This window comes from Dermacentor silvarum, chromosome 8 (genome assembly GCF_013339745.2).
Source record: "Dermacentor silvarum isolate Dsil-2018 chromosome 8, BIME_Dsil_1.4, whole genome shotgun sequence".
Taxonomy (NCBI): domain Eukaryota; kingdom Metazoa; phylum Arthropoda; class Arachnida; order Ixodida; family Ixodidae; genus Dermacentor; species Dermacentor silvarum.
This window is the reverse complement of record NC_051161.1, coordinates 11,348,927-11,371,546: the sequence shown is the minus strand read 5'-3', so window position 1 is coordinate 11,371,546 and position 22,620 is coordinate 11,348,927. Positions and strand designations below refer to the sequence as shown.

Genomic DNA, 22,620 nt, shown 5'->3' with positions numbered 1-22,620 from the left:
TGTTTCGCGTTCTTCCATATTAGGAAGCTTGACAAGTCGAGTAAGTAGTCCTAAATCGGACAAAACAGCAACCTCATAGGTTACTGTTCATAGGTTACAGGCCGCAATTTGCAACATGCCAGAGTTCCTAACCGAGATAATAGGTAGAATTGCTGCAAAAGTGAATGCCTCTATTTTGCCAACTGACATTGACGTAATTCACCACGTCCCGACAGCAAACTCGGCAGTAAAAAATATACTGGTGCAGTTCAATCGGAGGCCGGTCCGTGACGCTTTTCTCCAGAAAGCGCGCACTGCAAAATTGGTATGCTCTGACATTGGTTCTGACTCTGACATGCGAATTTTCGTTAATGAGCACCTTTGCCCTGAACTCAAGCGCCTTCTGGGCGAGGCAACTGCGCAGAAGCGCCAAGCCAAATGGAAGCATGTTTGGGTGCGCAATGGTAAAATCTTTGCTCCTCAAGCCGATGATACGCCCACAATCAGAACTGCTTGCAGAGAGGACATCGCGAGGCTCACTGCATCATCAGATAGCGTCTATAGCAAAAGGAGGTACTTTCGCAGAATTGGTAACGTTTGAAAACACTTCACATGTCTATACTTTTAAAACCAAGCGGACTTGCAGTGCGACTTGTTGATTCTGTATAAGTTTTGTCACGCCCTCGTACAATGCTTGTAAGGATATTATACCCAAAACAAATTGCGTCATATTACGCTGCTGTGGCCCTGTGTTTAAGGTTGTGGCAGTAAAAAGTTTCAATTGTGATGAAGCATCCAGTCTGATTGCCCAATTTTATATCGTACAGTTTGACAGCCCCACGTGGTTATTTTTATTGTACCCGAGATATCTGCATATGTCAGCAAGAACTCGGCTTTGCAGTTACACATGTTGCGCTTGCCAACCATTTTCCATATGTTGGCGTACTTTATTCTCCTTATCATTTCTTGATGACAGTCAATCAGTATTTTGAACGTGTTTGCCCCTGTGACCTAGGACCCAGTATGAAAAAGAAAGGCTCGTTCTCAGCGTTGCATCTACACATTCACTCAATGAGACATAAACACTAGCAACTGGGTCAGCTCATATATAATTTTCCGGTATCTTTTGATTATTTCATGTTTACTGAAGCATGGTGCACACCAGAAAATGATCTCATCTCGATAGAATCATTCTCGCGCTTTTTCTTGAACAGAGAGACCCGAGGGGGCCGCCTGGAGTCTATATTAAATCTTTTTACGCATTCGCGCTTGTTGATGAATGTTCAGTTATAACAAATGACTACAGAATTCTCACATTACGTCATAACAATCAAATCTTATCGGTAGTTTACAGACCCCCGGGTGGAAACAGTGACCCGTTTCTCAATTATCCTAACACTTTTCTAGAATTTTGTTCTATTAACCGTTATATTGTGGTCTTGGGTGGCGATTTCAATATAAATGTAGCTGAAGATAATTACACGTCACTTAGTCTTGCCAACATAATTGAATCGAATGGTTTTACAAACGTGGTAGTGTCTCCCACAAGAATTACTGCTTCCAGTCAGACAACTATAAATTTATACGTCATGAACGCAGACACTGGTGTCGAATGTGCTGGTACATTGTCGTCCGACCTTAGCGACCACTGTCCAACTTTTGTGTCGGTTGCACAAAGACTCAACTTTCACTAGAAAAGGCCTTACTACCTATCAGTCAATTAATGACGCAATTCTCAATAAATTTATAGAAATAATAAACAGTGCTGACTGGTCCGAAATTTATTCTGATAGCAGTGCGGATGAAGCGTACAATATTTTTATAAATAAATTTCGTGAAATATATGATGCATGTTTCCCGTGCTCCACAAAGCGCCAATCTAAAAAAATAGAAAACCATGGATTACGTCTTCTCTTTATAAACAGTTAAAAAAGAAAGACAAGATGTACCAAAATTTTTATCCAATCGGGATTTGGCCGACCTGACTGCCATTCAAACAGTCAGTAATAAATTAAACAGTGAGTTGCGTAAGGCGCGTAAGGAATATTATACGAATACATTTGAAAAAGACGGCCGCTGTGATGCGAAATTAGTTTGGAAAACAGTAAACGCAGTCATTACCATGCCCAAGCCCTCCAATTATATAGGAGGTCTTACAATAAACGGTGTAACCTTAATGGGTACTGAACTAGCGGATAGCTTTAATAAACAATTTATTGGTCTCCCTAAAACAGACTACAACAAAGACGCTACCTGCCTCATTTCTGTACAGACACCCGACTCCTTTTTTTCTCCTCCCTACCCACCCATTCGAAGTTTTTGCTACAATAATGGCTTTGAAGAATAGCTCCAGCCTTGACGCAGAGGGTCTGTCAGTAAAACCAATTAAATTTGTACCTGACCTTCTTGCAACTCACTTATCGTATATGTTTAACCTATCGATATCCTCCTCTGCCTTCCCAGACAGACTAAAGCTAGCCAAAGTGATTGTTATTCATAAATCTGGGACGACACAAGACATGGGCAACTATAGACCAGTATCGATTCTGCCGATTTTCTCGAAACCACTAGAAAAAATCTTGCTCAAGTGTTTGGAAAATTACTTTAATAATAATCGCCTGTTCACAGATTCCCAATTTGGTTTTAGACAAGGCTTATCTACAGAATCTGCGCTACTTAAACAATGAACTAATTTTGCAAAACATTGAAAACAAACTTTTAACACTGGGCATTTTTGTTGATTTCAGCAAAGCATTTGACTGTATTAATCATGACATTCTTTTAGATAAACTTTATGTATACGGTATGAGAGGCAATCCGCATAAGCTGATAAAGTCATACCTTGAAAAGTGGCAGCAATCTGTATGCGTCGATGGTTGTAGCTCCAGTTTTGAATATATACAATGCGGAGTACCGCAGGGCAGCATCTTAGGTGCGTTCCTTTTTAACCTGTTTATAAACGGTCTCGTCCATATCTCCAAGAAAGCTAAATTTATAATATATGCCGACGACACTAGTTTAGTTTTATCTGGAAACTCATCGAATGAGCTCCTGCTTGCAGGGAACGTCATATTAGAAAGCCTCCATAATTGGTCACATGTGAACAGCTTAAAGATTAATTATAATAAAACGAAATCGTAAGTAAATATATATTGGCGTAATATTTAACGAACGTCTTAAACGGGCTGATCACTTCCGTTATCTTTCTTTAAACTTATCAAAATTTGTAGGAGCTCTTTCACGAGGTCGCGACTTGTTTCCCTGTGAAAGTTAAAAAATTTATTTATCATTCACTATTTCATTCACAAATAAGCTACTGTCATCTAGTGTGGGGAACGGCGGCTCGCGTGCATCTAAACCAACTGCAAAAAAAAAAAAAGCTATCCGCATAGTTTCTGGCTCAGATTACCTAGCTAATACCAGACCATTGTTTATTAAACATGGAATATCTCCCATCCATCATCTAGTGTCATTTATCATACTTCGCGCCTTGAATAACTTGATCTTACCTCGGGCTAAGTTCATAATCCTACTGTCATCGGTGACACAAACGCGCACTCATACAAGCACCAGACGCAAAGAGAAATGGCATCTACCCCGACTTCGCACAACGTATGGCTCCCAAATGTTGCATTTCGTGGTTCCGAACACCCTTAATGCAAAGAAATGGTACACAGAAAATATGAACCTAAATAAAAAAAAACACTTGTTCAGCAATTTTTGAGCACCTGGTGCGCTCAAACCCAAATTAGGGTATTCTTTTTATATTTTTTCCCACGGTATAAAAGGAAAATACTGCTATGTATTTTGTTTGAAGATGATTTACTATGTCGTAGTGTGGAATTGCAATCATGTTTTAAACATTCTGTTTCTGCTATACCACTGTTTTTTTATTTGTTATTACTATCAGTGCATTGTATATTTGAATTTTACTTTTGTCTTCCATTTAGTTTAATTGTAATTCTGCATTGTGTACGGTTCCTTGATTCATGATATATGTGAAATTGTATTTTTCCGCTTCACTGCTGCCATTTTGTAAATGGGCCCCGGACCCCGTCAAGCTGCTTCAAGGCAGCTTTTTGTCCCGGGCCTTTTTCTCTTGGAGAAATAAAATTAATCTTGAATCTTGAATTTCAAACGAAGTTATGGGGACACTGTATTCGAATGTACTTTAGAATCGTGAATTAAACAATAAAAATACGTCAGAGACCAGAAATATCAGTACTTCTAGTTTAAAAACTCGTTCTAGTTGAAAGTTGAAAATTTGACGAACTACCCACTTGTGTAGTGATACAAATTTCTCGACAATGTTACACAGCATGTTGCTTCTTGTGGCTCAGTGTTCCTCGATCAGATAGCTTTCTATCAAATCATTTCACTTCTTTCTAAGAAAGGCATTTAGGAAAAATTCAGCGCCCTTCCCCTGTTGAGGAAATGGGGTAAGCGAAACTTGCGGCAAGACGACGCTGTCGCAGGCGTTCCGCTTTGTTTGCCTTAAACTCAGGGTAGGCGGCTCTTCGCTGACGTTTGGCCTCAACATCGCGCTCCCGCAACTCGGCGTCGCAACTTGGGGTTTCGCCTGGGCTTCCGAAGCCATCACGCTAGAATCGGCACGTCGATGACGAGCCCTTTCCCGAGCGAGTTCGCGGCGCCGTTGCTCAAACGTAGCCTGCTCCTCGGCGGAAGGTACCACGCGCGGCCTTCCTATCCAGCCGCGGAGACTGATATGAGGTGAGGGAAGCCCAGCGGAGCACGCGCTAACCCCCTTTTCTTCTCTTTCCCTCGCCGCGACACACCAAACGACTCTGATTGGTAGTGTGCGTCACGTGATCCGGCGCCGGCGCAGCTTTCCCCGCCCCTGCTCTTTCTTTCTTCCTTCTTTTATTTCTTTCTGTCTTTCCTTCTTTCTGTCTTTCGTTCTTTCCTTGCTTCTGTCTTTCTCTATTTCTTGTCCCTGGCTCATAAAAAATTTAATTATAGGGTCTTACGTACCAAAACCACGATCTGGTTATGATGCATGCCGTAGTGGGGACTACGAAAAATTTCGACCACTTGGGGTTCTTTAACGTGCACCTAAATCTAAGTACACGGATCTTTTGGCATTTCACGCCCATCGAAATGCGGCCTACGTGGCCGGGATTTGATCCCGCGACCTTACCCGCATATCCCTGGCTCATACCTGAACATCTAATGCGGGTATGAGCCATAGTAGATTTAGCGTTACATCGTCGGCGCAGGCTAGCGTTTACAAGCTTCGCTTGAAAAGTTACCGGGGTAATATTGTGGTGCGCTCTGAAACCTACGGTTCCCTTCATTTGGAGAAGCCCGTTATACCATTAATAGAGATCAATATCATCGCAGAGGATTCGTCGTTGCAGTGAATGTAAAGATTTCTACAATATTTTAGCCAACCGCCTTGCTCACGAAGCCTGTGATAGAAATCGTTTGATCTTGTCCGCAACTGCTTCTATGTGTGCTGCACTTTCATATCGTTCCTCGCCTCTCCCTCATTATTATCATTATTTTATCATTCAACAACGACGGGTACACTTTGGCCACACACTGACCAGCAAATAAGTCATTAGCATAGTCCCATAATGTGACCTGCCCCTGGTACACTGAAGCTGCGTGTCATAACGAGGACGTTAACAGCGTGTTACGCGAGCACTTCTGGGCAGGCGATATTTGATGTGCGCTCGCACCATATATAGCGGCCAGCCATGACGTAATGACTATCGCCGCATGCCGCATACAGGTCGGGCAGCTGCATCCAGCCGTAATTCATTTTTGCCGCACCGGGTTTCGTAACAACAGCAACGTGAGCGCTTACACGACTCGGGAGAATGGCGTGTCATGTACCACGCGTAGTGGCTTTAACAAAGTTTTCCCATAAGTGTGGCTGCTGGCTGGAGGCTTTGTCTTCGCAAGCACTCGTCCTATTACGGAGCTGCAGGTTTTCGTGTACGAGTCCCAACTTAGAACCAGCCAAACAACTTAGCTTGTGTTATTTATATATAGACATGAAACATCGGCCATTCTTGCTCGCGTAGTCAGTCTCTATTCGATCGGCACAAGAGTGCGTTAGCCAACACAAACCGACTCCCGGGTGCTGTCGACAAGGCAGTATATACGGGGAACAGATGTCGAGGGTTTATTCTTTTCCACGTTATTTTTGTTGTTTGTTATTATGGGGTTGTTCGACGACCAGACTTTGAGCAAAACTGAGCATCCGGACGATTGCCCCCATTTCTTTAATGCTACTGTCTTTCTCCAATGGGCGACGCGCTCGCCTCCGGGATTTTGCAGAAAGAGCGCCGAAGCGCGCCGCGCTAACAGGCTCGGCGAGTTGCGAAATCTTGTCCTCCAAACACTGCACCGCCGAGACGTGGCTCACGGCAGCGCCTTTGTGTAAGCTGCAACCGGCTCACACTGCTTACGAAGCCGTCGCGTTTCAAGCTTTCTTTTTTCTTTTCCCCCCTTCTTTTGGGGATCACTTGATTTCTGCCCCGATATCGATCAAGAATTTCTGGCAACTTTCAATTCCGCTTGACACACGAGCCAGCCGTTTGCGAACTACGCTATTACACAGTCATCCGCCTTGGAGACTAGCGGAAGAGGCGACGAAACTCGCCAGATTTCGTTGCCTCCCCGCGGGCGTTTTTCAATGGGGGCGAAGTGTGCACAGCAACGACGGTGACACGAGTTAACATCCGTGAAGAAGAAAGATGTATCCGGGGAAAATCTTGCTCCCTGGCAGTTTCCTGTCGGCTTTTGCAGCATATATTCTTGCTGTAGGAGAGTGGAATACGGACTCCCTGTGCGCGGGTCGCCGAAGGATACGTACTATGTAAGCGATAATGAAGTGTCTCTTGCAGCTTAGACTTTTCGCAAGCGTGAATTTCGAACGGCAACACTACGACAGCACTATTTTTGTTGTTGTGCGTGTCTCATTTTTGCCTTTGTTTGCTACAGCCGTGTTTCAGCAGTTACGTCAGCTGTGGAACGCACTGAATCCTGGTGCGTCGTCACGGTTGACAAACACAAGGGTGCAGACGCTGATATTTTGTTTTGTCTGCGCACACTTCTCGAGCGCGAGTTCAGGCAGTTTGCTATTCGGCCACTACGCTGCTTAATGCAAGTACATACTAATGACTCCGATGTGGCCTACAGGACGAGGAACAAAATGGAGTTAGTGATACCCGCCTGTGCGGACCTGATGCCACTTAATGATTTCAACGTTTGCATACAGCAGCAACTCCTTGCTCGAATTTAACACATCCAGTTCCTTGGTATAAACTCCAATATAACCATCAGCAAATCAAAACAAGCTTCTTAGTGTGTTGTTATGATGTGCTTATTTTTTCTTCCTTTAATATATTTCTTTGGCGGAAAGTGCTGATTTTGAGATGATAGGAGCGACAGCCTTAGAGAGCAAGTAATGTTTGTGCAAGTCGGGCTCCCTGTTACCTAAATAGTAACTCCCATTTTCAGAAGATACATCGACAAAGCACATCTGTGTTCGCCAAAGTAAAAACCCATCGGCGAGTAGAAAATTCTCGAAGACAAATAATACGCAAAGAGAGGAGCAATATACAGAACTGCATAAATGGAGCATTCCGTGCAGAAAAAGAAAGTCTCTGCTTGCTTTAAGCAGAGACCGAACATACACAATAAATTCAGAAAAAAAAAAACTAGAAATTAAATGTCAGCCGTCTCTCGTCGTTTCGCATGTTGACTAACGTCCTGGAGAAAGCAAATGGCTCTAATTTGGAACGGCCAGAAATCACAGCCAGTGAAAGAGACGCCCACCCACGCTGCTGCCTCGTCGTAAAGTTACTCGAGCGGAGAAAACACAACCCCGTGCGTAAGGACGAGAGTGCGATATTGTGAAGGGGAAAAGTAAGGGATAAGAACGTTTCCTCGCCTACACACAGGGAGAGCTGGGATGAGAAGAGCGCCGTACTGTGTATGGAGAGAAAGGGAAAGGAGTCCCGCCGATTTCTCTTCTTTTTTGTTTTTTTTTTTTTTTTTTTGCCGCATGCGGCAATGGCGAGAGCACAACTCGTCCGACGCCGCCGCTGCCGCTTCCTCGCGCCGGCTTGAATAACAACTCGAGTAACGACAATAGAAGCGGCGCCCAGAGTGGAGCGGGGGGGAGGGAAGGCTATGCTGGACGCGGCCCAAGATGCTGAAAAACGATGAGCGCGAGCACCAAAGAGCTGGCGAGTGCAACGGCTCGTTCGATGGCGCCGTCCCGTCCCTTTCGCCCACGTCCCGCGCAGACTGCCCCCAAAGGCAGCCACAGGACCCTTGTCGAAAGCAGAAAAAAAAAACGTGTCGTGCTCAAGAAGTAGCGATAAAAGAGGAAGCTAAGAAAAACGAATAAATACTGCCACTGAACTCGCTTTTAGGAAAGAGACGAGCCCTACGACAGCGTCCGGAGACAAGCAAAATGCAAACAGGGAATCATATCAGAATGCCTCGCTCCTTTACTGAAAGGCGCAAGTGATCCGTGAACACCGTGCCTTTCTTGGCTCATCGTTACTTCCCTTTTTTTAACTCACCCTTGCACTTCCCGTCTAGGTTTTTCTGCTCTCTGGCAGTCGCTCCTTTTGTAGAGAGCACGTCGCCACTTGAGGCACGCCCTAAAGCAGACAACATAAACCCGACGAAGAGGACGGAGCAAAGACAGATCAAGCCAGAAAAGGCAAAACGAGAAACACCGTGGGTGTCGACAAGCATTGCCAGTTCAGTGAGGAGGGACTCCGGGTCACTACCGCCCCGCCGTATACAGTGTCCTTGAGTGCCGCGAAGCAGAGTTGGGTGTCACGTGCCCTGACCAGCCGTCAATGGACGCTGACGTAGGGCTGACGGCACGGATGAAGAGTGGAAAAAGGAGGAAGGGAGGTGCGACTGACCCGTTCGCGAAACGGGACGTTGCGGCGCTTTTCACAGACTGTGCGGGAGCGCGCGCCGGATGCGTGGGCGAACGGCGTTCGAAGCCGTTCTGCGCCTACTCGTATAAAATAAGAAAAATAGAAAAAAATAGACGAGTTCATAGGTTTTTGTTTTTTGACCACAGCGCTACTCAAAACGACGGATGAGGGAAAAAAAACACTGAAGAAGTCAAACAAGGGAAAAAAAATTGGAATGATAACGCGGCATTACAGCACCCATGGTGAAGTAGTTATGTACAAACTAGAACGCCCTTACATTTGCAGGGAATCATATATGTGTAGTGCTACCAATGCTTGGTTTATTTTAAGTGAGCTGTATAAGTTTACTATTTAGTGTTATAATGATTCTCACATCAACCTTTATAGCGAGTTTCTCCAATGAAGTTTGGGTAGCAAAAAGTACATAAGACAATATCACAGCAGATTTAAGAAGGCAACAATTTGACTGCTACATCGGTTGAATGCTAGAAACAAAACGTGATGTGTGCGTCCGCCCTTTCTGTTGCGCCGCCGACGACGACGGCCACCATCATCTTCCCGTTGTGGTCGCGCCACCTGTGATCCGTCGTCCCCTAAACGCGAATAAAAATAAAACCTTGCCCTACACGGCCACTTGACTTTGAACGCATGTCCCTGAGGCAATGCTCAGATGAGAGCTTCACACACTAACTACTGCGCTATTGATCAGCTTTGGCACTTGGTAACTTGTGCGGAGTTTTGAGCCCCACAAGCTGTAACAGTGTTGGTGTTTGCACGTGTATTTTAGACGCTGAAACAGACGCTACTGTAGCGGATGAAACTCTGTGCATCTCAGTGACGTTCTCGCAAAAGTGGTGGTGTGCGCTGTGAGAGCCTGGTGCTGTCGCAATTAAACAGTTCAAAGCAGGAGGAAATTAGGTCAACTCTGTTCATATATTTTCATTTTTACCATGAGCTAGGGACAGGCAAGGGCCCCAGACCTCAGTTCTCTTTTTTTCTCTTTTTATTGTCGTTCGGACGAGTGTATTTTTAAATTTTATTTTTACAACTAATCACTGTAGCTCTAGCAAATTTCATAGGCCCCTTGATGTTGAGACGCCTTAGCGCTAGATCCCAAATCAGCGCTCATTACTTCAAGTTTGTCCTGTAAAGAAGTTTGTACTCAAGGAGATATTGCCATTTTCTAGGCTGATGTACTGTTTTTGTTTATTCAAAGGTCTATTATATTTAATCATTATTTCCCGCCATTTTAACTTTTTCGTGAATGCTCCGAAACTTAACGCTTCACATTGTTATTGCCTGTAAAGAACGATTCGCCGTATCAAGGACAATACAGAGGCGAAACACCTAAATGCTTAATTAGAAAGTGAGGTTGACGTTGAGATGAGTAACACGAGGGACGATTCTCTAGAAGCAGCCAAGGGGCCAACTCATCATTATTTTTTTTTTTTGAAGGAACAAAACGTTTAGCAAATTCCGACGATGATGATGATGGAAATATATTGTGTCCCTTTTCGTAAACTTTAGTGCAATTCTTGTTCCCACAATATACATCTGTGACTTTCTCGCCATCGGAAATACGTTTTAACACCACATTGGTATCTTCTACAAATAGTAAGTTGCCCTGTTGGCCGCCGAACCGAGGGCATAGACCTTAAACAAAGGCATGATGAATATGTTCAGGTGTGCCCAGCGGGTTACCTATATCGTTCCGTACTCTCTTGGCCTCAGTCGATCATTAATAAGTCAAGCCTAAGTAGTGCACGCTCTCTCACTCTCTGCTTCAAGAGTACGTGAGTCGCCACCCGGCGCACAGCCTGCTGAGGCGAATCAAGAAGGCGTGGGCCGCGGTGGCTGCGCTGATTATCCGCAACGCAAATGGAGCTAATTACCCTAGAACGCTTGACAGAAAACAGATTACTCCAGTCGTCGGCGCACCGTCACGCGCCCGGATGAGGACGCGCAGGCGCTGTCAGTCTGCATGGAACAAGAGGAGAAGGCTCACGCGCAGGTCCCGTGGTGGAACAGCTTTGGTCACACTAATCCCCGCGGGGATTCGCTGTGGGCGGCCGCTCGCACCACACCCTTGCTCACACTCTTCGGAGACTCGCCGTTTATTATCTGTACGTCGTCCGCTTTCTCACGAGTGTCGCTTTTCCCTGCGCTGCCCATCTCTCGTTATCAGCCTCTCGACGTTCACCTTTTCCTGAGCCAATTCTCTCTCTTATCGGCTTGTCACTAACTCTTCGTATCTACCGTGCCGTTCTCTTCCTTTATCTACCTCGCGTACTCTTTCTCCACCCTCATTCCTTATAGTATTGCTGTCCTTCTTGATCTGGCATTTTCTTGCTTCATGACCTCTTATAATTATCCCCTGACATTCATCTAAATCATTGCAAAGTACGTAGGGATATAAGAAGGCCCCCGCTGGAGACACCCATACTGGACACACGCATCGCCTCATTAGGCTTTGTAAGCTTTCCGTAATCCCGCGATGATATTGCTGAAACATTTGTGAATGTTTTGTTAAAGATTACTCCGGAGTTCAAATTCTATGGACAATGTTGATCTTGCGTAGGCATAACGAGACCGCTGATAATTCAAGGTCCAAGAAATAAGAAAATATTGGCTAATACTTCATCGATATATATATATATATATATATATATATATATATATATATATATATATATACTATTACTGTGGCACAGTGCACTTGGAAGTCCTGGTGCAGAGCAAAATGTCACAGTTTTCCCTCCCGGCAGCGGCGACTGTATGTTCGAGAGAGATGCCAAACGTCAGAGCACTTAAATTCGTTGCATGTGGATTTGTTATATTATATTGTCACAGTATGTAATGTGGAAAGAAGAGGACATGGTTGGTGCCCTGAGAGACGACAAAGAATATTCTTGGTTTCGCGTCTCTACGCAGCCATTAAAACCCATCCGTAAATACTAGTACGCTTCTTCCTTCCCGTAGCATTATGATAAAGAAAAGAAAGCAATAAAGCGAATTTTCAGGGTGTACCGCCTCCTCGACACTTGTAGTGTGACAGCGGCAGTTTACAAGACTGCGCATATTTATTTGGGAGGCCTTGTTTAAATAGTTTATAGAATGTGTACCATGATGAAATGAAGACACTTTCCAAGTCTTCAGTAACTGTTGACAGCCACTTATTAAGTCTCATGCGACGAGCTTTACACTTTCACTCCTTCGAGACACTGTATAAGATGTGAAACAAGCTTATTTCATCATTAAGTTGTGTTGTAAGCCCGATAGCAATTATTTCTTTCATACACAAGTGTCAAGTGCACACACACAGAGAGATAGAGATGGAGAGATCGACATTAAGAGATGAAAGGCACAGAGTTTACCCTAAATGGCTCTACGGTTGGGTGTTCAGCGTTGCAACGAAAAGGGAAGATAGAAAGGATGAAGGGAAAGAAAATATCTGAAAAGAATTTGTCCGTAGAAACACGGTTAAGGCATTTTACGACGATTACAGATTTTTACATAGACCTGATGATTTTAAAAAAGTATACAAGATTGTTTTTAGAGCAACTCGGTTTCACGTCGACTGAGACCAGTTTCCAAGGATACAACTTACTCGAAGGGGATGGTTGTCGAGTTTGTCGAGCGCGGCACAGGGCACTGTTCTTTGTGCGCTTACGTGAGAACATTCACAAATAAGGTGCATAATAGTCTCTTTGCATCTACAAACTTGACATTCTGGACTTATGACCATTTCGATGAAGAATGAGTAGGCATCTTTGACTGCTACTACAAGTCATAGAAGGCACAGGAGAGTAATGTCACGTCGTGGTAAGCCGTGCGGAAGGCTTGCATTTTCCACCAAGTGCATGCTACAAAGGTGTGCCAGACTGCAGGTCTGGCGCACACTTCCGAGTCATCATTTCCCTGTCATCCTTTCGCCACTTCCCAGTCATCATCATCATGACATAGAAATAGGGGTTTCCTTGTGTAGGGTAGCAAACCAGACGAGTGTCTAGTTGACTTCCCCGCCTTTGTGTTTCTCTCCCTCCTTTCTCTCTCCACATTAGCATATACGGAATTGCCCACCTGCCCGCAGAATTTCTTTTACATCTTCGCCATCTAAAAGAAACTGTCGGTCTCCTTACAACCGCAACGCAGATTCGAAAGAGCACCCGACAGAAAGCTCCGCCACGAGCACTATAGCGACCGGAGTGCGCCGAAACTCCGCACGGGAGGTAGTGAATTCGCTTCGCCTAGAGGATGTGTTTTACGAGCCCGTTTTTGGGGCCCTGCGGGCGATCGCCGGCCAACAAATCCGCGGCGCTCAGGCGACGAGGCCAGTGTCGTAACCCGGGGAGTGCGCTGCCGCCGCCGACGGCGCCGCAGTAAAAGCGAGCGCCCGGTTGCTTTCACGGGAAATCAAAGGGCTCGTGCCTTTTTTCGATACGAGTTGCCCGAACTACGACCGCTACGGACTCACTTAGGAGAAGACGGGACGCCCGAACCACAAAAGGAACAGCCTCCACCAGAGGAACTTGTCGCGTAGCCGAGAGCAACGATTGCGCTCTCCTAGCAGGACCGTATAGTAGTTCGGCTTTGAATGGTCGTTGCTGCTTGCAAACAACGACATAAATTTCCTGTTCGTGCGTGCGTCTTTTGTTGGAGCAAGATCTTGCTCGATTCTGTTGCTGACTCTCCGTACTGTCGCTTTTAAGAATGTGCGAGCTATTTTAAACCTTTTCTAGCGCATTGAGGTAGGTGTCAGAGTACAGCACATAGGGGCAGTCCCATTGCCTGTACGTGTGTGCGTGTGTGTGTGTGTGTGTGTGTGTGCGTAAGGGGGGGGGGGGGGCATGTGTGCGTGCGTGCAACGCCCTCGCTTGGTGTTCCACGTAATGCTACTTTTCTTTTTACCACAAGATTACTGTGCGAGGATTTGGATGCAGTGGTGCGTTCGCCCTCATGATTTCATTACGTCCGCTATGGGCTCTGCAATTCTGCAAATCTTCTCAACATTGGGCTCATCTTTCTGCGTCTCCGGAAACACCTAAATGAAAGAGAAAATAGATGTTGATTATTAAATTAAGCTGAGCTGTGATGGCAAGAGTAAACCAAGCAAATCCCAGTGGCGTAGATTTTGAAGAAAGTAAGTAGATGTTTATAAATCAGTATTTGAATGTGAAAATAAGACGACACAAAGGAGAGGGCATACAAAAAAATTTAATTTTGTACGTAGTGCAAAGCAACGAATCCATGGCTGGTATCGGTTCGAATAAACATTTCCAGATGCGCGCAAGCAATCTGTTTTCGAACAGAAAAATAAAAATCGCTTTGATGTCGACTCTAGCCCACGTCGTCATCGTTTTCAGAGTTGGTGTGGTAGAGAATTGGAGAAACATATTTTTCTTTCTTCTTTTTCGTGTATTGCATTTCGGTTCTTGCCACGGACTTTGTTGAAACTTTTTTAACTCGATGCTGGTTTGTAATTCAACTGCAGAACGTGACGTCAGCCAATCGTAGCGCGGCAGCCAAGCATTGCTCTCCAGGTGCATTTCTGCTGCATAGCATCGGAAGAGATGCAATGTATGAGGAATAAGTTTTGTACTGTTTCATGCTGAATTGGTTAGAGCAAATCTTTGCAGATGCGTGCGGAGCAATTTAATTTCGAGACGAACAAGAAACCTTCGTTCGTTGTGGAAGAGGCGCTCCCCTGCGGTGAAGTATACATAGACACAGCTATCTATTTCTCCCCTTTCTTATCCTGACTTTCGCATTTTACCGCTGGCTTCAATTAAGTTCTTTCACATCGGTGCTGGTGCATACAGGCAAGCTGCAGAGAATGGCATCAGCCAATCATAGCGGCTAGTGGCATTCTTGCCACTGCAGCATTCTTGCCTGCTGAAACGTTAGCGGCGTGGCTGAGGGGTAAAACCTCAAGAGTGCCGACCTGTGGTGCCCGTGTTCGGATCCCCGTGATGCACTGCGCATTTTGTTATTTTTTATTCCGACAGTCCCGCAACTCCACTAATGCAAATATTGCGGGGGACACCTCTTCATATCACAAGTGGAAATTCTTGCAGTCCAGCAATTGTGCTGACAAATTATTCCACTCTACGATGGTCCGTTGAAAACATTAATACTTAAACAGGGTGTGATGAATGAAAGAAAACGGTGCCGACGAGGTGCACACGGGTTCTTTCGCCATTGGACCACGCATGTGAGTGATCTCACCAAATCAGCGATGGCCCTACGTTATGCCGAAGATGCGTCATGACACGATTGGGCCACGTAAGGCGAGCACGTGGTGAAATGCTTCGTGGCGAGACAGACACCTAGTCAGCGGGAGACGGAAGACAGCAGGCCGAAGTCTCGGACGCAGGCGGTCAGGGAACGCGGCCGTCCATGGAGCTGCCGCCCGACCGTTGCCCTTGGCCAATGCGTTCGCCAGCACGAGCACTGAAGCTCGCAGCGTGGCTTGGCCTGCTGTGCTACTCCTTGCCTCGAGCATTACCGATCGCGGGAAAGGCGTCTCCTGGGTCAGCTGTTCAGCGGAGCACTGTTCGTGGCCGGGCTAATGGCCGCATATGCGCCGAACACTGCGACTCGCGCGCAAGCTGTCTGCGGGGCAGGCTGACCATTCCTGCAACGTGCACTGCGGCTCAGATGCAGGCCGACAACTGAGCGGTCGTCCCTGGTTCATGAAGAGCAGTCTTCTCATCACCGTCCAACGTCGAGCGTGTTCTATGTCGTCACGTCATCACCCCTCACTCTGGCAACCTCTTATCTGTCCACCGTACTGTAAGCTGTTTGAACTGTTTTGTGTCTCGAACTCATGGCAACCTTAGTACTTCTAGCCTTGCATCTGTCTCATATCATGTGCCTTAATGTTCTGTCCGGGTGTAGTTTGGTTATTGTTATCATAAATGTAGCTTGGGTTTTCATCCCGAGTTCGACTGCTTTTCTTGCGTCATCTTTCTCATCGCGCCGCGCGACAACCAAGTGTGACTAACGTCCCGTAATTTCTTTACTCAGGGTTATCGTGCAATGATACGGCCTAACGTTACAAACATGATCTTTGCGTGATGAGAATAAAGATAGGTCCTTGGAGAAATTCCGAATTCAGCAAGGCCTCTGACTCCTTAGTTCATGAAATATTATTGCACGAACTTTGTATACACGGTAATCGTGGTACACCACTAGCCTTGGTGAGATCTTACTTATGTAATTATACAACGCCTTGATTTAGGTACTTACATGTCGTGCTTTTTGCCTGTTTTAAGTGGCAAGGGAGCGTATTAGGGCCGCTATTGTTTAACATCTATATTAACCACAGGGTTAATATTGACCGTAACAATGTCATAAAATTTGTTAAATGTGCGGATGACACTAGTACGCTTCTATCAGGCCCAGACGCAGACAAATAAATTAGTTGCTGCAATGCGTTACTACGAAAATTATTTCGTTGGTCCAATGAACATTTAATCACAATTAACACAACGAAATAAAAAGCTATAATCTTTCGAGCCAATAAAAAAATACTTTTCTCACAGCCACTTGCGTATGCCGCTCAGGAAATCAATATTGTCAGTGAACACGAAATTATTAGTGTCACCTTTTCTTCTCGCCTAAGTTGGGATCAGTATGTCATCAATGTGTGCACAAAAGCTGCTTTATAGTTGGAGTACTTGCTCGCTGTCAACGTCTCCCCCTGACGCAGATTAAAATACACGTGTATCACGCCGTTTTCTTTACCAAACCTAAATTATTGCTATTTAGTGTGGGTAATTACGACTAAAGTGAACGTTGCTAAACTTCAGTTTTTACAAAACAAGATCATTCGTCATATGGCGATTCTTGATTACATGTTGTCGACAAGGCCTGCATTAATTAAGTACGGTATTTCCACTGTTGAACACATGGATGTGTTTCGTATTTCGCATTCCTTTTATTCTGCTTCTGAAGATTTTAAGTCATTTTTAACAAATACTGCATGCGTAACGCCTGGGGTTCCTACCACGTGTTTAAGAAACAATAATTATATCTGGTATGTTCCAAAGTTTCGAAATAATTATGAATACCAAACATTGTACTACAACTTACCAAGCCTACTTAACCAGCCAAAGCACGCCATAAAATTCTCGTTGCAAGAACTACACCTTTACTTGTTAAACGTAGGGTATTAGCACTGCTGTGTTCATTTTTAAACATACTTGAAGTGCTTTTGGCCTGGTACTTATCTATTTTCTCTTTTGTTACATTACTTTATTTTACATTATTTGAAAATTGCATGTCGTACTAGGACTGTTTTTCTAAAGGGTAAACAAAGTGCGAATCAATGTGTGTAGCAGTCAGTATATTCGTTTGTGTTCCGAATTTATGTACAATAACGTCTGACGTTCTCGCCATCTGCCTCGAAAGAGTTTCCCGGTCCTCTCAACCTGTTGGCAGCAGCTTTTAGCTGGCGAACCTCTCCAGAAAGCTTTTTTGTATTGCTTTGTTTTTTCTCCTAATTTTCTGGGAAATGAAGAAAATTGAATTGAATTCAGTTGTAGTTAATTGAATGAAAGAGCTTAAGGCGCATATCTTCCTTCATTTTGGTAACTCTTGAATACCGGTCCTATTTCTTCAGGAAAAACCTTGCAGCGACAGATTGTATGCTTTCAAGAGCATTTATATGTATAGAACAACGTAAAGTTTTATAAACTTTTCGAAAAGCACTTTGGGATTTCTGCAACGCTCACTCGTGGACACCGGCGCCAGCGGTGGACATCTTAATGATTCGGAGAGTGCTGCAATGACATCTGTCGCTGTTCAACGCGTAGAATCCGACAACACTTTCAGATATACTTTCAGCCGGTCGTATTGTTAACAAAGCGGCAGAAATAATAAAAACAAAATAATAACAGAGGCAAACACATAAGCGAGAAAAGTGTTTTTCCTGTCAGGTTTTAGAAAGGTGACCTATTCTATCCTGCTTTCCTTCAACTCTCGAGAACTTATCAGCTGTAGTTTAGAGCAACGTTTTCTATCGTAGATTGCGTCGATGTGGAGATTGGAAAGGTACTTTTTTATACGCATTTTGTTGTATACGTGAGGAGGAAACATAAAATGGAACGAATGAGCCTTTGTTTTGCTACCTCAACTGACATCATCTGAGTAGTCCGTGCAGTCAAAGTGCTAGTACAGCTACGCTAACAACTGTTCTGAAGCCATTACGAACTTGCTAAAGACATGAACTCAACAGCAAGCCATTCGAAACATATTTAAGTAAGCTGTGTTTCGAAACTCGCCGGTCCTAGCAAGACTGACATGGCTCATCAAAGAGGACCGAGTGGAACAGCTGAATTTTGGTGAACGATATGCCACTCTGTGTTGTCACGTCGTAGTTTCCCATACACGAGCTAAAAATAAAATATTAAAGATATCTCTTTTTATTGTTCATATTTTATTAAGCGCCTATATTACATGAAACACAGCGGCGGATTTTAAAATGCTGAACACGAAGAAATACCGCGGGAGCCTCTTATTCTTATTATTTTGTTGGTTTGTTTAGTTGATTTTTTTAAGGGCAATTGTGCCTTTTATGACAGAGAGAGAGAGAGAAACCGAAGCAAGGTAGCTGAGAGTTTCTAAATAGCGACACTTATGTGCGTTTGTCATGAGCATAGCGCAAGGAAGCAAAAGGTGGGAGTAAACCGGAGAAAAAAAAAAAGAACACATACTGCCTTTGACACTGGCCGAAGCAGCACCATGCTCGGTAGTGTTGTATCGCCAAAGCTATTGCGACAGTCCGTACTGTTCATGGCTCATCACGCTGATGTGGCGGCCTTTGCCGTCTCAAGTTTCGTTTAGATCTCTCGGGGACCGGTGCGGTGATTTCTTTGATCTTTTCTCCTATATGAATGCATGATCGCGTTTCTCTTATCACTCGACTCACGCTAGAGGCTGAACAGAGGATTATTATTTCAATGCGACAGTTCCACTCAGTGCAGTTTTTCCGGCGCTTCATTTTAAAGGCAGCAGCTTTGATTTAAGGCAGCAGAAAACTCTGTATATACATTTCTCCTTGTCAAAAACATTTTTCTATAAGGCCGTCAAATTAATTTATTTATTCCAAGAGATTCACAGAGGCTGAAATCGCTTTTTCCCAAAACGTTTGTTCTTAATGAATGACGGATCCCGTGCCGTCACTCATTTGGCACAGCGTTCGTAGGATATATTTTAGGACGTAATGAGCAATGGGATCATTATAGCTGCTAGCTGAGAAACGTCTAAAGGAAAAACGTCGACGTGTTATTATTTTTTGCTGATATCCGGAGGATAAGAAGGTCCAGCAGTAAGGGGGAGTTTGTTATTTTGTGTAATAATTGTAAACAATTAGGTTTGCGCAAATGCTGAGACAGCATTGACGGGGACGTATAGGTCAAAATCAAAACAGCTGCTCATTATAGGTCGTGACGGTCATGGCTAGGATGTTTCCCGCTATAAGTGTATCAATAACGGGACAAATTATGTTAGTTATTACTATGCCGCTCGAAAGAGCATACTGCAGCAATTATAGATGTCCATCCTCTGACATACTACTGAACACATCTTTTATATCCACGATATCTCGAACTGCTTGTGAAATATTACTTCATGACTTCAATATAGTACTACCGAGAATGCGAAAGTATGGAAGGGCTTGATTCTGGCTTATAACCACTAGCATGCATAGACATTTCTTCAGGCTCGCTTCAGCACCACATGATGCTGTCCTTGCAAAATCACTCTAAAAATTTGAAAATCGCGCAACCTTAACCTCGAAACTATACACGAAGTCGCCGCACTACAGTTAGACGGGCAAACTGCTGCCGAACGTGTCGGTTTTTTCTTTCTCCCTTATTTCCAGGCGGCAGAATATCTTCATAATAACGTTAACCATCGATACGTTGCCAAAGCCAATAAAGCTAAATTCATCGCCGGTAGTACCTTTAGAGACTTGGGCAAATGAATCTATTTCGGATATTTTTATCACCTATGTGTCATAAATCCAATGTGTCTTGAGCCGACATAAGGCTCAGACATCTATACGCGGCTACATTGCCCATTCTTTGCAATGAGGTGCCAGCCGTTAGTTCGAAACAATACTAGAGTTGCTGCGCCGAGGTAAAATATAACATTTGCTAGCCTGACAGCAGAGTTCCGCGTGTTGTTTTTTGCTGGCTTGACTTGACCAGATGTGTTATTAGAGGTTGAACTCAAAGTCAATGCATCCGCTGCGGAGCTCCAAGGCAAGGACAGTGCAAGTAGACCTCTACCAAGAAATATAACGTTATAAAGGCCAAAAGGACATTATGCACACAAATTTACATGCGGATACGCGTGTCATCGAGCTTCATCCGGGAACCTGAAAACAACAAGACTTGAGGGAGACGATTCCCCTTGTCAGAACCTCTGCTCCATGCATGCTCAGTATTTTGCACCCCTGTTAAGTCGATCTTTTTCCTGTGACCTCATTACTGACACACTGTTTATGTAGCTTTCATATTGCCGCTTTGACTGTGCGGTGCAGTCCGCGCGTGCACGCATTCCCCACGTCATTCCTTCCACTCGTTTTCCTCTTCCTGTTCCCCTCCCCAAACGTAAGTATAGCCTACCAGACGCTTTTCTGGTGAACATACCCGAGTTCTCTCGCCCTGAGTTCTCTCGCTAGGCGAAACGAATAACCGTTAGCCACATATTTCGACAAACGCCTCCATTGGCTGCGCCGTCAGTTACGTCGTTCTTTACGTCGCACCCAAGCGCGCGCGCCGTTGGCAGCGCCGTTAGTGACGTCGTTAGTGAACCCGTTCCCGCCATTGCCACGTTCACGCTGCTCTGCCCGCAACGCCACCTCCTCGGCTCGCGGTTGTCGCAGGCATTCGATATCAAGTTAGCTCGGCGTCGTGGTTAGCAGCATCCGCCCGCCATTGGCGCTTGCGTTCCACTTCGCGATTTCAACGTGGACGTTTCATCGCAGCCGAAGCCAAAGCCACTCGAGAAACTCCCGCCGAAAGCGGGCGTTGGCCCCTGCAAACGCGTTCCCGCCATTGCGACGTTAACACTGCTCTGCCCGCAACGTCGCCTCCTCAGCTCGCCGTTGTCGCATGCGTTCGATATCTCGAGCTAGCTCGGCATCGTGGTTAGCAGCATCCACCCACCATTGGCGCTTGCGTTTCAGTAGAAACACAAACATGTAACTAATAATTGAGAAACGCTTCAATACAGCGTAGGGATTAACCCATTGCTAAACACCGGGGCCGCACATTTCAGCTTCGCTGGTTACCCATCTGTACGGAGTGCTTGGGTGGTGATTATTTTGCTATCGCTCTTTCTCACACATACATTTCCACACAAAGCCATCAACCTTTATGTTGCGCACTCTGGAACATATTCTGGACGGATCACCTTCGGGTATATACCGTCGCCTTTGAGCGACGTGTCGCGTCGAGCGACACTTTAATGTTGCTACGGGTGTCCTAGCTCCTGGCTTAACCAATCAGTGTCCGCTGAAAGATGTTGAGAGGGAATAATTGTCATCAGCCTTGCGGATTTACGCAGAAGTTATTTGTCATATATTCCCTGAATATTATAGCCCGAAAGTATTAGACTGCAAATGTGGCCACCGTCTCACACAAATGCGACAGTGCACTCCGTTCTTGCCCAAGCATGATCGACGGGGCTGCAGAATCGACGGCGACGACGGCGAAAAGCTGGCACTAGTCGATGGATGAAGTCCGTTTAAAAAACGTGCTCTGGTGCTACGGTTATTACGTGCAAGACTACATGCCCCGTCTGTGAAAACGGCGAGATTAAGACGGGGGCCGCAGAGATGGAAGAGGGAAGTTACGCCGGGGGAGACGAGAACGTCTGTAGGTGGAGAGGAGGAGCGCGTGCCGGGGAAGGTACAGAGGAGGGCGCGGGGGGCGGGGGGGGGGGGGGGCGGAGGGAACGAAGCGGAGTGTCGCGGAGGAGCCGGGTAGTATTGAGGCGCGCTGGGTTCACCTCCTGTGGCAGTTCTATCGGGCTCTGTGTGCGCTATGGATATACCGGGCTCGTCGGGCGATCGAGAGGCCGAGCGCCGAGCAAGAAGCATGGAGTAGCAACGCAAGCGGCACAGACCGAGCGCCAGTCGACCGACGCCGAAGTCGTCGGCAAGCGCCGGAAACGCGCTGAACAAGACCTGCGAAAGGCGCGGGCTATGCGCGCCCAGGAGACTCCCGAAGAGCGTGGTAGGTGGCTTGCGACAATGCGGGTGTGTCAGTCAAGGCGGCATACCTTAGAAGCTCCGGAACAGTACTTATACGAATGCGCGTAACCTACGTTGACGAAGTGAAACGTCACTATAGTTTTGAGTTAGCAGGAACGAGTTTATCCACCCGCCGCTGTAACCAAGTGGTTATGACGTTAGGGTGTTGAGCTCGAGGTCACTGGTTCAATATCGGCTGCTGCAGCCGCATTTCGATGGAGGCGATATGCAAAAACGCTCGTGTACTTAGATTTAGGTGCACGTTAAATAAACCCAGGTTGTCAAAATTAATCCGGAGTCCCCCACTACGGCGTGCCTCCTATACGTATATGGTCGTTTCTGGACGTGAAACCGCAAAATTTTAATACCTTTATTCACAATAAAGAATGCCCGTTTGTTCAAGACTGGCACATGATGCTTACTATAACAGCCTGGGACACG

The 22,620-nt window shown here is 45.4% G+C and overlaps 1 protein-coding gene across 1 annotated transcript in view; it reads left to right on the top strand.

Moving 5' to 3' along the window:
• Window positions 1–22,620, top strand: part of LOC119460630 (uncharacterized) — a 203,771-nt gene that overhangs the window by 43,326 nt on the left and 137,825 nt on the right. The gene's annotated exons all lie outside the window — the stretch shown is intronic.